This window comes from Diadema antillarum, unplaced genomic scaffold (assembly GCF_040938485.1).
Source record: "Diadema antillarum isolate AM-2024a unplaced genomic scaffold, OU_Dant_1.0 scf00000201, whole genome shotgun sequence".
In the NCBI taxonomy this organism is placed as follows: domain Eukaryota; kingdom Metazoa; phylum Echinodermata; class Echinoidea; order Diadematoida; family Diadematidae; genus Diadema; species Diadema antillarum.
In genome coordinates this window covers 1,155,010-1,171,143 of record NW_027271090.1, presented here as the reverse complement: position 1 = coordinate 1,171,143, position 16,134 = coordinate 1,155,010, and the positions used below count along the sequence as shown (strand labels likewise).

General features: G+C 42.5%; 1 protein-coding gene across 1 annotated transcript in view; it reads right to left on the bottom strand.

Moving 5' to 3' along the window:
• LOC139723874 (cholinesterase-like) overlaps positions 1-6,834 on the bottom strand; it is a 114,637-nt gene extending 107,803 nt beyond the window's left edge. Inside the window, exon 1 of the mRNA XM_071635080.1 lies at positions 5,931-6,834. The gene's annotated coding sequence lies outside the window, so the exon portion shown is untranslated. The remainder of the gene's footprint in view (positions 1-5,930) is intronic.
• Positions 6,835-16,134: the final 9,300 nt, after the last annotated feature.

Here is a 16,134-nt window from a genome sequence, read left to right as displayed (position 1 = left end):
GTAATCCCTATCAGATGCAGTTACTCCTGCATGGTACCACTTGATAATATGGAGGAAGTTTATCATGACGATATATTTTCATGTTTATAGAAGATTTAGAGAGGATGTTAATGGCCAAAGAATGTTGATTTTTATTAAAGAAACTTAACTTTTGATTAAATAAATGTTTGGGTTTATAAATTCATAGATGGAATTGTTATCTTGTCAGGAAGCGGAAACGGGGGGGCGGGTGATGGGACTGATCGCTGGGAAATCTTGGGAGACTTCAAACTAGCAGGATGTCTTCCTTGGAACCTTGGCCATAAATCAGAATGCAATCAGGGTAGAGCGAACCACTCGTGTTAACGGACGGCTCTCCCCATAAATCGTACCCCCGATATGATTAGAGGAGTGCCATATTATCTCGGCCACATCCAGGGATGTGCTTTCTTAAGACTGGCGTAGTTTCCTCCTCCTCCTCCTCCTCTTCCTCCTCCTCCTCCTCCTCCTCCTTCTTCTCCTCCTCCGCCTCCCTCCTCTTCCTCCTCGTCCTCTTCCTCTTCCTCCTCCTCCTCCCCTCCTCTTCCTTCTCCTTCTCCTTCTCCTCCTACTCTTCCTCCTCCTCCTCTTCTTCTTCCTCCTCCTCCTTCTCTTCTCTTCCTCTTCCTCCTCCTCTTCCCCCTCCTTCTTCTCCCTCCTCTCTCTCATCCCTCACATACTCATCCTCTTTATTTAGTCTTTCTTCTCTTTTCTCTCTTCGCATGTTTCATTACTGAGCTGGATACCAGACCCTCATCCTTCAGGTGGTATCATGTTCCTAGGTCAAGCCTATACCCAGGCACTCCCTCGTGATCTCTACCCTGAACGACAGTATTGCAAAACCATCCTGTGAGATGAGATGGTTCTTTCTCCACACCTTTTCAACTCTACAATTTCGACAAATACTTTGAGATGCTCGACTCCAGACGGGAATATCATCTTTTCTACTGTCTCCCTGTAGTTGAAAGACCTTGTTCTTTTCAAGGTCATTCAATGTTCCTACGGTAAACCCTCAGCAAACTGGTGAAATCGTTGGAATTCTTTATATCTTTATCTTCTAAAATATTCATTTCATGACACTTCATGGACTCGATCATACATTATTGACATTGTAAAAGCCATGAAAATTTTACTTCAAACTAGCGCGCGCGCGCACACACACACGCACGCACACACACACACTGTCGTCACATTGTCGTACTTAATGAAATCAGAGCAACAAAATAAAAACAGCTCAGTTAGAAGAATTCACTCACTCACAATGCGCAGGCAGAGAGAAAATTAGGAAAGCATGTGATCACTGGAATTCATAAAAATCAAATTTCGTGTTTACCGAATGGACATCAACTATAAACACCGTATCCCACCTTTATGTGACTACGAAATCACTTGCTTTGTCATGTTTGTTGATAATTTTCCCGGTGTGATTATGAAAAGTCACTTTCCGCTCATGATTTTCCCTTCAACTCTAGATATAGGTTTTAGACAAGATGTCCTCGACAATAATCTACTCAGCTCCACAAAGGAGGCAGCGTCAGATATGCCAGTGTTCTCATCTTTTATGTAATAATTATTATGTATTGTGTGTTGAAACGACAGGCGCAATGATCAGAAACTGCTTTTACATACAATACGGGGTTAGCTGCCTTGATTAAAGATGACTACCAATCATCTTGTGTGTTTCTCCTTCTCTCTATAGCTCCATCTCCCCCCCCCCCCCCACCCATCCTCCTCTTCTCTCTCCATTCCGCCAGTGTGTCTATACCTTCGCTGTGTGTGTGTGTATCATCATGGCCTACGCTAATAGAATCAACCAATGAGGAGTGACGGATGAAGCATTGACCAGACCTCTGGCGTTCATTTAGACGCGCTTTCACCACGTCGGCCTTCGTGACGACGCGAATGACTGCTCGCTGTTACTCCACTCGTGTATGTGTGGTGATGAAGCAGGCTTGTTGGATGAGCAGCATGAGGTATAGTTCCTCTTTTTTTATCACTGGCGGTCGACGGATATTGGATATTGTAAATAAGCCATGAATGCCATAAGTACGGCCCTGATTAGGCCCTACAAACATGGAATGCTCGAAGCATAAGCATATGAGAATACGTTCTCATAAAAGTCTACACGAGCCGATCTTCGTTCAATCAACAGACGGTATACCCTTCTCCATCTATACCCATTGGATAAGACTCATGCAGTATTAGACGACAGTACTTTCCAATATTATTTCCCTCGCCTCTTGAAGCAACTCTCATCAAACATCCGCGTTGTACTCTCACGTACAACTTTTACAAGATACACCCGAAGGCTCATCAATTCAATTGAGTTTCTCGCCATTTCTCTTTGAAAAGAGGTAGGAAGTCACTTTGTGTAAGTATGGTAAGAGAGAGGAGGGAGGGAGTGGGGGAAGGCGTACTTCAAATTCATAAACAACAACAACAACAACAACAACATCACCAATAATAATAATAATAATAATAATAATAATAATAATAATAATAATAATAATAATAATAATAGTAATAATGATAATGATGATAATAATAATTCACAATTCTTGTATAACGCATTAATCATCCCATTTACATGAATAGCACAAACTGACTTTCACATGACTTTCCCAAAATGTGAAGCGAGTTCTAACGAAAACAGCAAATCAGAAGCGCGATTCATATTACTGGTAATTATACTATCTCACAGCTTCAAGAGATTCGTGAGCCTTAACAGTCGTGATAACTGCCTGAAGTGGACGAATACTAAACCCGTTGCGAAATGATGGGATTTTGGCATGTGAGCACGTTGCAAATAGGCTTTCAGGGGATTCGACTAGACAACTTCAACGAATCTCACCTGCTTATTTCATTCTCCACACACCTAAAAAGCATATTAGGAATAATACTTTTTTGTGGATGTTTTTTTTTTTTTTCTTCTCTTGAATCAAACACAAAATTGTCAACGAATTTTGCGTAGTGTTGTTTGCGTAAAATCCTTCTTGGAGATGCAAAATAGTACTTTAATCTCCCCAACTGTATGAAGGTAAAAGTGTGTATTCAGTGCAAATATGAAAGCACGAAGGGTTGGAGGTAGGGTCCCTGGTTGGAAGGTTGTGTGTGGAGCTGCTTACTGACTTGCCGCCATAAAGCGCGGGAACGTGACATGTCGCCTCCGTATCAAATCGTTTTCGTATGAATGAGTCAGTCATACGTGAAGTGCTCAGAATTTCTCCGCGGTCAAGGCACCGCCTATACTCCAAATCTATCGCCCGCGGAACTCACACGCTAGTAGGTCCGGTCCATTTCAATTCCATTCAGCTATGACGTATCACACCTGTAGCCCTACGTGAACATCACACTCAATGACATTTCACCCACCACGAAATTCTCCTTCGCTATAGATAGAAGAAAAGGGCGACTTGAACTTCTTGTGGTAAAGATGTGAGTGTGTTCATACATTTTTTGTTTTCGCAGAGCAATTGTCGATGGGAACACAAGTGCTGTTGAGTTTTTGAGCACCTGTGACTTAGAACATGGTGATGACGGAACAATAGGTGCATGTTTATTTAAAACCAATGTTGTTTGTTAGAAGGTGCACACTGCATGCAGATGGAGCCAGTGCGTAATATGGCCTCCGCGCGCGTCAAGCAAATCAGCGAGTTCGTCCGCTGCGCAGGCGCCATCTATCCCAGTGACCATATTATGAGCTTCATCATTGGCCTCACGTATAAACGAAGAGAAAACACCATTGACATGACTGGAACGAATAACAACATTACCCCTGGCCATGACGATAGGCCATTGATGGGCCAGGGACAGAATCAAGGTGAACTTAATGTTGAATCACCCCGAAAACGGAAACCATGCTATACTTGTATGATCAACGGTTCAATGATACCATACACACATGCACAAAACAAACACACACACACACACATACGCATATAATAGACATAATTATCGTAAAACGTAATTCACAGAAGAAAAAACCCGCACAACCTTGTCTTTAAGTTCAGCTCCTATTCATGTTCGTCAAATCGAGTTATTCGAATCACTGACAACGGGTTAGAACAAGGTCTCGATCTTTTCACCCGTCTGCACTTCAAACGTCCGCCACCTGCTAATCCAAACGACATATTGTTCAAACATAATGCATCCCGCGGGAGTTGTAGAGCGATCGATCGATACGATACGATACAGAGGTTGCGTTATCGCATTGTTCCGTCCCCACGGGCATCATCTCCCGCCACCGACGGCTTTCGGGGGTTAAATTTTTAGACGTGTCTGCAGCGAAATCGCCTGGAAGGTCACTGCCACTTCGCGATCTCGACAGCTTAATGTTGTGATTTTCCAGAACGCAGTTGACAGAAAACATCCCCGGCTAATGTATGACCCTCTCTGCCCATCGGCACACTCATCATCGCTTCAACCGCGACGCGACGCAAGAAGAATTTTTGTTCCGGCCTGAATGACTAGCATTGTACGCTGGGTACGGGAAAATCCTTGTCGAGCATTGTTAAGATGCTTTTACATTACTGAGTGATATTACTGTCGTTTTTCAGTGTCGTCGCAGTTTTCTTCTAAATGTGAAGACATAAAAGGATACATAGGGGGAAAATGTAGCATAATTCAGCACATGTCGCGCAAGAAATCTGACTGAAAGGTTTGCAATAACAAACCTTCCAAAAGAAGATCACTGCCATGTTAGGTGGGAAGTGAAAGTTTCTTTTGGGTTGTTAGTGTTGTGTTTGATATTATGGCAGTGGAAATTGATGTCTTAAGACTTCGAAGGCACTGTACCAACGCAGAAATATCAATAGCACAAATGTTTCATCTGTTGACTTCATAATATGATTATGGCACTGGTCACAAAGACGTGAAAATAGAGGGTGGATGAACAAAATATAAATCTTCGTTCCGTCGCTAAAAGATGGAGTATCACTTTTGATTCGTTTTCGATTGGCAAGAGGAAAATATGGCCGGACTTAAAACCCTTTTATACCAAATACGAATCAGACACTCGGACAAGATATTGTCGATTACTGGATATATGTCCGATAATCTACGAAAACGTTTTTCATTTGACTATACTTCTCTATTATACAACCAAGAGTACAACATTATACCAGCATCGTAATAAATAGGAATACAGACCACTCCCTAGCTGACATAACTACTATTTCATTCTACAAAGCTATCGACAAAAGTCGTGCACTTGTATTATTACGTAACACATAACATCGTTAATTAACTCTGAGGAATGACACAGCGAATGCGATCGTGGTGGCATGAATGTAATCACTGTCACTGTGTTAAACAGTATTCTGCTGGAAAAGTCCATGTTTAACATTATGACTATTTTTGCTATTTCCGTGCTGCGCTAAATAAAGAACAGTAATGATAGAATAAGACGAGTATTCATTCAGCTATGTCAATGGAAAATTGCTTACACCAAGAGACATTGTTCTTCGTCTCTTTCTCTCTCCCTCCCTCTCTCCGTCTCTCCCCATCTCTTCCAACCTTCCTCGCATTAACAACAGTTTACAGTCACTGCGTACGGGCACAAGCGCGAAGAGCTGCGTAAATTAATTAAGCTCGGCGGAGCGATGGCACGCGAGTCAAGCGGAGCGAGCTCGACGAGATCTCGGTTCAATGTCGTCTCAATTACCGCTACTCCCGTCGCGTGCTGGCGGATGTCGGAGAACAGTCGTCCCCCATACAGCCACCAGGCCTACGTGCCTTTTTCCCTTCCTTTCCATCTTCCTCCCTCCACCATCATTATTAACTGTTATTCAAATATACACGCTTAAAAATTCGCCGGCAGCGGGAGAGGTTCTGCAGCAGCGGAAGCAAACGAAATTCCGATACACAAAATTCAATTAAAGTGAAGAATAAAAAAAAGGAAGAGAACCACTTACCTCGGGTTCGCAGAGGTACGCTCGTTCGCCTCGGAAGCTTGGAGTAATCTCGCTACGCAAAGTGGGTTGTGTCTCCGTTCCCTGCTGCAAGACCCTTTTCGTCAGTGTGTGTTGAACTAATTGTGTGTGCGTGTGTGAGAGAGAGTGAGTTGTTGTGTACTCTGTGCGTGTGTGTTGAATGGTGATGACTTTCCTACGCCTCTTGGTACATCGCGAAGACGATCGAGGAGCAGATACGTATTAATAATCTCACTTGAATAATTTTCCTCAGGTGAAAGGATTATCCAGCTATTTCGTCCGCGCAACAAGTAAAAAATGCACTCTGGTAGCGTGAACATACAGCAGCAAAATAAAACTGACAAACTTGTATGTTTCTTTTTTCTTTCTCCCTGGCTCACTTCTGTATCCCTATGAGCTACAAGCAGCGTGGTTTCCACTCTGTGCGTAATGTTTGAAGCGACAATGAACTTAAAAGATAAGAAGCAGGAAATCCTATGACTTTAGACAGTTATATACCGGGAAGACAAACGTTCAGAATTAATTTCGTAAGAGTTGCTCCACCGGGTGTAACCACATAACAATGATGATTTCCTCGTTAACTCTGATTAACGCGAAAAGATCCCGACATCTCCTCGATGTAACCTTACCAGACACTCACGTACAAAGTAACGCTTGAGACGCTAGGGCCTGAGTCTAGCTCCAGAAAGATCCGTTTGATTACTGTGCCTTCTATCTCCAACTCCTCCCGGTGTCCTCCTATCTTCTTCGTGGTCTCTTTCACTTTCTCCCTCTCGCTCTTCTCCAGCCTATCGAGTTTCCCCTTTTCCCCAACGGAAGGCAGTATTACTAGCGCCGTCTTCCAAGGAGGGCTCGAGGTTATAGCGCCACCGTACGTTCGACGTGGAGCTGATCAGCGGCCCAGGCGGGTGCTGACAGTTACGCGATGGCAAGTGGTTGTCGACGAGTCCCTGCGACACGCTTCACTCGAGGCGCTGTGAGGCTGGGCTCGGAGAGTGGCACTTGATTTTGCGCAATGAACCCGACTGTGAACCCCTTCTCTGGCATACCCGACGTTCAGGGGTGCAGTGTGAGAGCGATACGAGTTGAGCGCGCGTGAGCTACAGTATTCGATCGTTTGCCTTAGCTCTAGGGCTCTCCAGTACTTTATATTGAGCGCGTTCCACCACTCGCATCTCTTTCCTCCCCCTTCTCTCTCCCTCTCTCCCCTTTTCCCATCTCCCCTTCCCTCTTTCCCTTTCTCTCATCCTCTCTACCCCACCTTCTCTCTATTTTGTCTCGCATCCATCCTGCATCCCGAAATGCGTAATGACGAGCAATAAGTCATTTCAACGATAGAGGGCGCCAGCTTGAATTCAGTCTGCATTGCACTACTAGTACCTCCATGAACTGTACTATCAATATTGCTTTTTTCCCAACGTTGTCTACACCCGTTACTATAAGATCGTCAACATAATCCCTTTTCATTCATCGTAGCGGACATAAATGCTCTCAAAATCAACCGAAAAGCGTTTCATCGTAACATGAAGAGACACAGTGAAATTACCATTTCATACTGGTCAATAGATTTGTGACGATTCGAACCAGGCAAAAAAATAAAAATAAATAAAAATAAACCGCCGTGCCGCGCTTCCGTAAAGATCATGATAAATAATGATAATACGTTCCTTCATCCCTTCAGGACCATGATAATTTTGCTACACTTGCATCACCAAAAATCTTTGCAGAATAACTGCCAGGGGTAACAGAAAGGTTCATTCTGGAAGCGCTGTGGTGTTGTAGATAAGTCGCTGCACTCTTCGAGAAGATTCCTTGGATTTTGAATCCTTCCTGGTGCGTTCAGCCTTGGACGGGATGTTTCATCAAAGAAGTTCCCTCTTGAACTCAATGCTCTACTGGTATTGAGTAAGTTCAAAGCGATAATAGAATTTATAGCTTAGTACTGTGCGAGGAGAAAAATAATCTACAAAATACGTGTATGATACTCAGTTAAACTATGCCAACCGAACCGTGAGTGCTTACCCATACTTAAATCATGGTGTTACTATAAGGAAATTATAGACACCTTATCAGACATCGTGTCAAAATTTAGATTCCTTGTTACCTGAAGTGCTACAAATAGGGATATGAATATCAAGTATCAATGACGAAACACGGGGGGGGGGGGGGGGAATGACTAAGGGGGGAAAACGTAAAAGGAATTCTTCCAAAGCCAGAACGAAATTGAACTTGATTATATAACTCGTAAAAAGGAAAAACCAAAGGAAGAAGATGCGATGCGATGAAGAATGGGGATGCTCAGCGCTCTTTACATCTTATCAACAGTACCACACGTTAATTTATCTGTCGTAGTAATCACGGTGAGCTAGCGAACATTCCAGTGACAATAAGGCAGCCATAATCTCTGTGCACTGATAAATATCCTTGTTAACCCCTTAACAGCCAGTACTTTTACATCTTGTGTAGTAGAGTTGGTCAGTACAGAGAGAATTATGTGTACCGCATATACGGTCCAATACTCACGTAGGGCTAAAATGGTAGAATTAAGTTACTTTCGCGAAATGCGGTAGACTTAACAGCCCAACAGCTGTTTGGTGCTTAATTGCTGTTAGGATGTATGTGGCTCGTCACCACGAAAACGTGATAAAGTTGCAAAAATCTATTTCTGGCTCTAGTATCATCCAATAACTCCAGATCCTAAAATTTCCAGTTATACATATTTTTTTTTTCTTGAGGGTATAATTCGACTGCACTTGTCATTATCTGTAAGACTGTTTCATGACACTGCCAGCAGAGCGAATCGCACGCGCGAACGACGACCTCATGCCCCGTATTGGGTGACTGCTGCGCGTCTGCCAGAAAATCGCAGCCGATACTCCATTTTTTAAAGACACTGGCTGATCAAATGCTGTGACCGTTGTGATTTGCGCCCTCTACAGACAGACTACATGGCAACTTTAAAGAGCAACGACCACACCATCTTCGCATGTATTGTGACTTGTCTCGTCCTTCACCGTAAACCACCAGATAAACTTCCCCGCGAGCGCTTTGGTATTTATGTGTAATAATTGATCAAACCTTATGCAAAATCTAGACATCCATAACGTAAAAATGATATATAAAAAAGAGGTAATTTACATTATAATAATCTGTATAAAACACAAGGTGCCATTGAAAGGCCATTGAAAGGTGTACTTCTCTGACCGAGTAGCCAGCACTGCACGCATGTTGCTGTAAGGAGCCGGTAGGCACCCTAAACAAATGAAATGTGAATAACTGTGTGTGTATGTGTGTGTGTGTGTGTGTTTGTGTGTTTGTGTTTGTGTGTGTTTGTGTGTGTGTCAAAACGACAATAGGTCAATATGGTAGGTTTACATGAATGGCTTCTTTGTCTGCCCTATGCATATCTCGCGGTTCATTTTTTGTATCATGGCAGAGCTGACGGGCAGTCGACAAATCGAAATATTTAATCGATCATGAGTTCGCCGTACCATTCACGATCACCGCAAAATCGCCCCTGTCAGTAAAGAAGGGATGATGCAACAGACGATCTAGCGGTCATAGGAGTCAAACACACACACACACACACACACACACACACATATATATATATATATATATATATACATATATATACACGCAGACACACACACACACATACACACACACACACACACACACATATATATATATATATATATATATATATATACATATATATACACGCAGACACACACACACACACATACACACACACACACACACACATATATATATACACACACACACAGACACACACACATAGAACAAAACTCATCAGCAGCTGTGCGTGGGAGATTGGCTTGGTCAATAATATTATGAAGACCTTTCCGTTGGAGCTAATTCTTCATTTTGCACAATGCAACATTGATGCGCGGTGGAGGGGATACCCGTGGTTATCCTGAGGTCATACAAAAGGTCAGTGCACTCTAGGGTATACTTAGCTGTTCATACCCAATGTAGTTCAGCAGCTTTTCACGGCACAGTCGTAACGAATAGGCCTATCCCTGTGGTCCGCCAGCAGTTTGCTTCGCCATACGCTCATTGACTTGAAAACTAAGCGACATGTGGTGCGGGGGAGGGGTGGTAGGCTTTCATGGAAGGTGTTTTGAATCTGCGATCGACAGGTAAATTTGTAAACATTGACCCTCTGTTGGTGGGTCTCAGACTTTCTATGTCAACTGCTGATCATTACGTAATCATTTCAAAAAATATATATATAAGAACGGCTGCTAACACACACATGGATCTCTGATCGCATTTAGTGGGAAATGATACAATACGAAGATTTCTACAATCTTCGATAATGTAGCAGGGGGACTCGGGTTATTCTAAGGTAAATTTGTGTCATGTATGTTGTATTTGAAATAGAATGATAATTACATTACATGTTGTTGTCGTTGTTGTCCCTCGATGAGGTCCACAAAAGTATGTAGCATCTTCAAAGATATTCTAGTTTTAAAGGTAAAACACTCTTTTTTGTAAACAGATTATTCAAACGAAAAACCGAAATCCATACAGTCGACGAATAAAGCAAAGACAATGCGAAGACTCTAAACAGTGTAACATTCAGTGAGTTATTCTTATCATGTAGGGCCTATACACAAACAAACAAACACATACACATACATACACACACACACACACATACACACACACACACGCACACACACACACACACACACACCAACACACACGAACGTGCAGGCCATCACGAACTTCATATCTACTGGAGAAGAGAGGTATTTCCGTACTTTTTAAGAAATTCAGTTGTTTATGCGTATGATGTCTGGTTTTGGAAGGGAAGTAGGCCTATAATATTTACTCGTGTCTACACATTGCTGAAGAAAGTTCTTCGTGAATTCATTTATCTGCATATTAAATACCATCAGAGAATTAAATCATTAAAGAAATCGGGTTAGAAATGGCGAAGGAGTAGCATTTTGTAGCAAAATGCACAATATAGGTCAAAAATCAAGGTCAAAGGTCAAAGAAGTCAAAGGTCAAAATTCTGTGTAGAAGTTTTGAAGCCCTCAACTAGTGCCATCATGTAAAGCAAACGGAATCAAAATCGGGTTAGAAATGGCGAAGGAGTAGCATTTTGTAGCAAAATGTACAATATAGGTCAAAAATCAAGGTCAAAGGTCAAAGAAGTCAAAGGTCAAAATTCTGTGTAGAAGTTTTGAAGCCCTCACCTAGTGCCATCACATAAAGCAAACGGAATCGAAATCGGGTTAGAAATGGCGAAGGAGTAGCATTTTGTAGCAAAATGTACAATATAGGTCAAAGGTCAAGGTCAAAGGTCACAACTGAAATTCTGTGTACAAGTTTTAAAGCTCCCATGTAGTGCTATCATATAAAGCAAACAGAATCAAAATTGGCTCATAAATGACAGAGAAGTAGCAAATTAAAATGAAGATGTGTAATACAATGTGGAAATCTTTGTTACTGGTCATGGATATCAATTGCTTAATCCACGTACACCTGCAGCCAGATTCTTTTATTTCTCTATTTATTATTTATTATTATCTCTCTATTAATTATCTATCTATTTATTTATCTATCCATCTAGGCCCTATCTATCTATTCATTCATGCATTTATCTATTTATCTATCTATTTTTCTATTTTTCTGTGTATCTATTTATTATTGTTCTTCTTTTTGCTGAAGGACGAGGTGGGTTTATTTTAGAGCAAATTAAGGTGACAAGAAATACACTAGCGACGGAGATAAAATAAAAGTTTCATAAATAAAAGTAAAGGATTTCATGAAAGATAGAGACAGACAGACAGGCAGACAGATAGATATATAGAGAGAGTCGTCTTGTTTTCCTTAGCCGGTTAAATTGAGTTCATCTTCGCACCTAATATTTTAACGTCTAGGGTGTTTTTTGTTTTTTTCAACAAGAAAAAACTGTATCGTAGGTTTCCTGAAGGTACGGGAGACAAAAAGCAATCTAATGCGAACATAACTTTATCATGTCACAATTATCATCACACATCTTACAAAATTAATGTAGGTAACATTTGTATTAAGCAGCTGTCATATATTGTGTTGTTTTGACGGAAGGGAAAACGATGTCACATTCACGTTTTAACAATTTGTCGAAAATCCGAGCACATTATAACTCGAAATATGATTATGCACTATATATATGTATATACATTGTATATGTAATATAAAATCCTTTTAACAATATCATAAAGCCTGATTAAACAATTACAGTTGATTCCAATCTGTAATGTACCATACGCCTACATAGTTTTAGCCTACATGTAACAGTACTCATAGTTCCGCGCGCGCACGTCAAAATTCAACAATGGCAACTCATGACGCAAGCGCGCACTCACTCCTTACAAGCGCGTTGCCCCCAGATACAAGTATGGTGCAGGTGGTTTCAATTCCTAATGCTTAGACAGGACATACTGGCCAAGAACAGCAGACATGTGACACAAATCGCAAGGCAGCACTGCACTGAAATGGCCCCGAATTGCACAACATTCCCCTTGGGCGTAATTACAAGCATCAAGTCGTGATTACAATGGAGAATTCAATCGACAATTCTCAACGCTCAGTGACGGTGGGACTGGTAACAACTGAACACAGAAATCAACACGGCACAGTCACCAAGCTCCGCTCCATACAGAGAAACTCTGATGGGGCGGGCCAAAGTACTGCGAGATCTTCTGTTAAGATAAAGAAGAGGGCGACACCGGAAAACTCGGAACCGAAAAGTTACTCAAGAGCTTCCACACTGACGAGTCCATGTTCGGGAAAGGACGAAATAAAAGCACTATTACCATCGGGAAAGAAAACTTGCAGGCCCAAGGTGGCGTCGGGGCGGGCTAGCGGTCGCGAGGAAGTGAGACAAAGCAGACACCAGCAGGTGTGTTCCTCTCAAGTCTGCAAGCCCAAAACACCCCGACCGAGCAAGGTACCCCAACTGTACAAGCCGAAAGGCGATGGCACGAAAGTCACGGACAAACATCACCAATCAAAACACTGCGAAACTCATGGGAGATGCTCCGCTACGGAAGAGAAGTCCACAAATAAATCAAGCAAGGTATCAGACAAGCATAACACTAAAACTGAAGAGCATGCTAAGCAATCACAAAATTCGAGGAAAAAGTCTTCCAAGCCACCCCAATCCCCATCTGAGTTTGACGTGAAGATGACGGCAAAGGTCTTAAAGACTCGGGGCTACCTCCTGGAAGGAAAACTTGGCGAGGGGACTTATGCGAAGGTTAGGAGAGCCTACAGCTATCACCACAACTGTCGCGTTGCCATCAAAATCGTGTCTCGCTCGCGCCTCAACACCAGATTCAAGCAGAAGTTCCTGCCGAGAGAGCTGAGGATTGTCCAGTCCATCCGACATCCGAACATCATAGAGCTCCTGGAGATGTTTGAGATCAACGGCGTCATCTTCTTGATCATGGAGCTGGCCCGTCATGGCGACCTTTTGGAGTATGTCCAGAAGAAACACGCCCTCCGAGACTCGGAAGCTCGCGCAGTCTTCACCCAAATCATATCCGCTGTGGAGTACCTGCATACCAATGGAATATACCACCGCGATCTAAAGTGCGAGAACATTCTCCTCGACTGGGGCCCAACGGGCATCACGGCCAAGCTTTCTGACTTCGGATTTGCACGCGAGTGGAACGAAGCCTTCAAACCGTGTTCCACTTTCTGCGGCAGCGCCGCTTACGCCTCGCCGGAGATATTGCAGGCGATACCCTACGACCCTTACTGGGCCGATATCTGGAGCTTGGGGGTGGTGCTATACATAATGGTGAGAATTTAAGAAAAGGGGAGTACGTAATCTGTTTCTTGTTTAGGCATAATGTAAACACAACATGATGAATCTAAAGCGTTTTGCACCAAAAACAGGAAAAACAAATGGGTTTTGAAATGCATGCATTGGCCTTCACTTTGAAATAGGAATATCTGGCTTTTACGATGTTCTACAACCGTTGTATTATAGCAGAAGCGCTATAACATGGCATAGCTGATAAGAATGGTTGTAGTAATTATCTATTGTTTTATAATTAGTAGTAGTACTGTATCATCTTATTATCGCTGTTATAATGAGTCAGAAGGACTGAATTTTATCATTCAAGTAAAGTCTATCATATTCAAAAAGCTGAATAGATATGGGACAAACGTGGACGATAATGAGCACATGTATTTGGCATTTTGTTTCGTAGATCACTGGTCGAATGCCTTTCGACGACAGCAATATCCGCGAAGCCCTGGAAGACATGCATCACAACCGTCTCAACTTTTCCCGCCGAAGACTCGTCTGCATCGAAGTACAGCGGTTGCTACGCACCATCCTGACCTATGAGCCCCAGCAACGACCTTCCACTCAAAGCATACGCAGCAGCGCCTGGATGAGGGGGCGCTGTACCATGCCACACCCTTCCGCTATCAAGTCGTCTTCGAGCGCGGGCGGAGGGATATGAGGAAAAAAAAATATGTGCGCATTCGTGTACTATTGGCACGACGAAGCGCAATGCGCACATATCATTACGAAGCAGCTCAGCCTACCAAGTAGGTAGAGTTGGAAGCAAAGATGTTAGTTTTTATTATATACATATCTCTTTTTTGACATATGCTCGTTGGAAGTGAGAGTGGAATTACAATAGATATTTCATGATGCACTGTTGCTATGGTCTATCTCGTGCTCGACAGTGGACTTACGGCCAATGCAACTTTCAGATTGATACATTATTTATGTATGAATACTAAAAATTTCAACGATTTATTTGTGATTGCCTGCATGCCTGCAGGGTAAATTCGAGACAAATCTCTATGATCGTCGTTGGTGAACAGTTTGAAATAGAGCTTTTATCCCACAAATAATATGAAGTCTTTAACCCCCCCCCCCCCCAAGTCATTGGGATTACTGATGGACGAGATACCACGAACATAAAGTTAATGCCAGTTGTGTACTCCTGAGCTGGCTTTAGTTATGATTACAGAGTAAACAGAGGAAATAAATCCAATATACCGAATTTCTATTACTACATGTATAGTTATTCACGTGAATTCAGTTTTATAGTCATCAGACTTCATACGTAATTACACACATCAACTTCATACTTACAGAGGTACCACGGAGGTGTGCGCGTCTCATCTCCGTGGCAGACATGCACACACACACACACACACACACACACACACACACACACACACACACACAGATATTATGTTCGTATGAACAGTATAGAGTACTGTCTTCGGTTCGCCCCTTTGCCTCCTATCCAAGATGTTTTGTCCACTGCGAAACATTGTACAGATTTGCATGTGGAAAAGTTGAAATCTAATACACGATCCCTAAAGATTACCTCATCTCCACAAGCAAATTCGAAGTTATAAAGAAGACACTGGGATTTGCATTTTCTAGCTTAAAGGCACATCGACTGCAATTCGTGAGGGCGTTGTCAACCCTCTGCGTGCAACATTAATTCCCTCTCCATAGGTATGTGTGCGAAATCTGTGCACATTTGACTCACTGGCCCAGAAAGGGTTAAAAGGTGAGATGTTCGCCGTTGATCTTCATTCAGGAGATCGACGATGTACTGTCAATCACAGTAGATCGCGGGGGCGTTTTGCGGGCGCTCTCTTTTGTATAGGTTCTTCAATAGTCGTTCACGATTTGCTGCGCGCTGAATCTGCCGCGACAAAGGCCCACTTAAAAAGACGAACTGAGATCGACATTATTTCGACCATTTTCAACACGCTCACGGTACAAATAGATTTTAAACGGTACACAGAAGATGCGTAAGCATCGAAGTCATCGCATAACAAAAATAAGGGTGTCAATTTGATGAAACCGTTGTGGATCAAAGCCACAACGCCTTTTTTAAACCCTACGTCCGTTTCCCCTGAACTTGGATATTAACATTTTTCGAGAAATTTGAACTGTGAAAGAACATACATATATTATGACGAGAAAGAGTAATACAACAGCGCACAAGTACAACTATAGCTGTGAAGAGTAATAACAAATAAAATGGCAAAATATATACCCCCCCCCCCCAAAAAAAAAGGGGGGGATCCATAACGTGCAGCACTGTCATCTGTTGTTCGTTGCTGAACAGTGTACTATCTTGGTAAAGAGCGCAAAGTGTATACACGTACAATA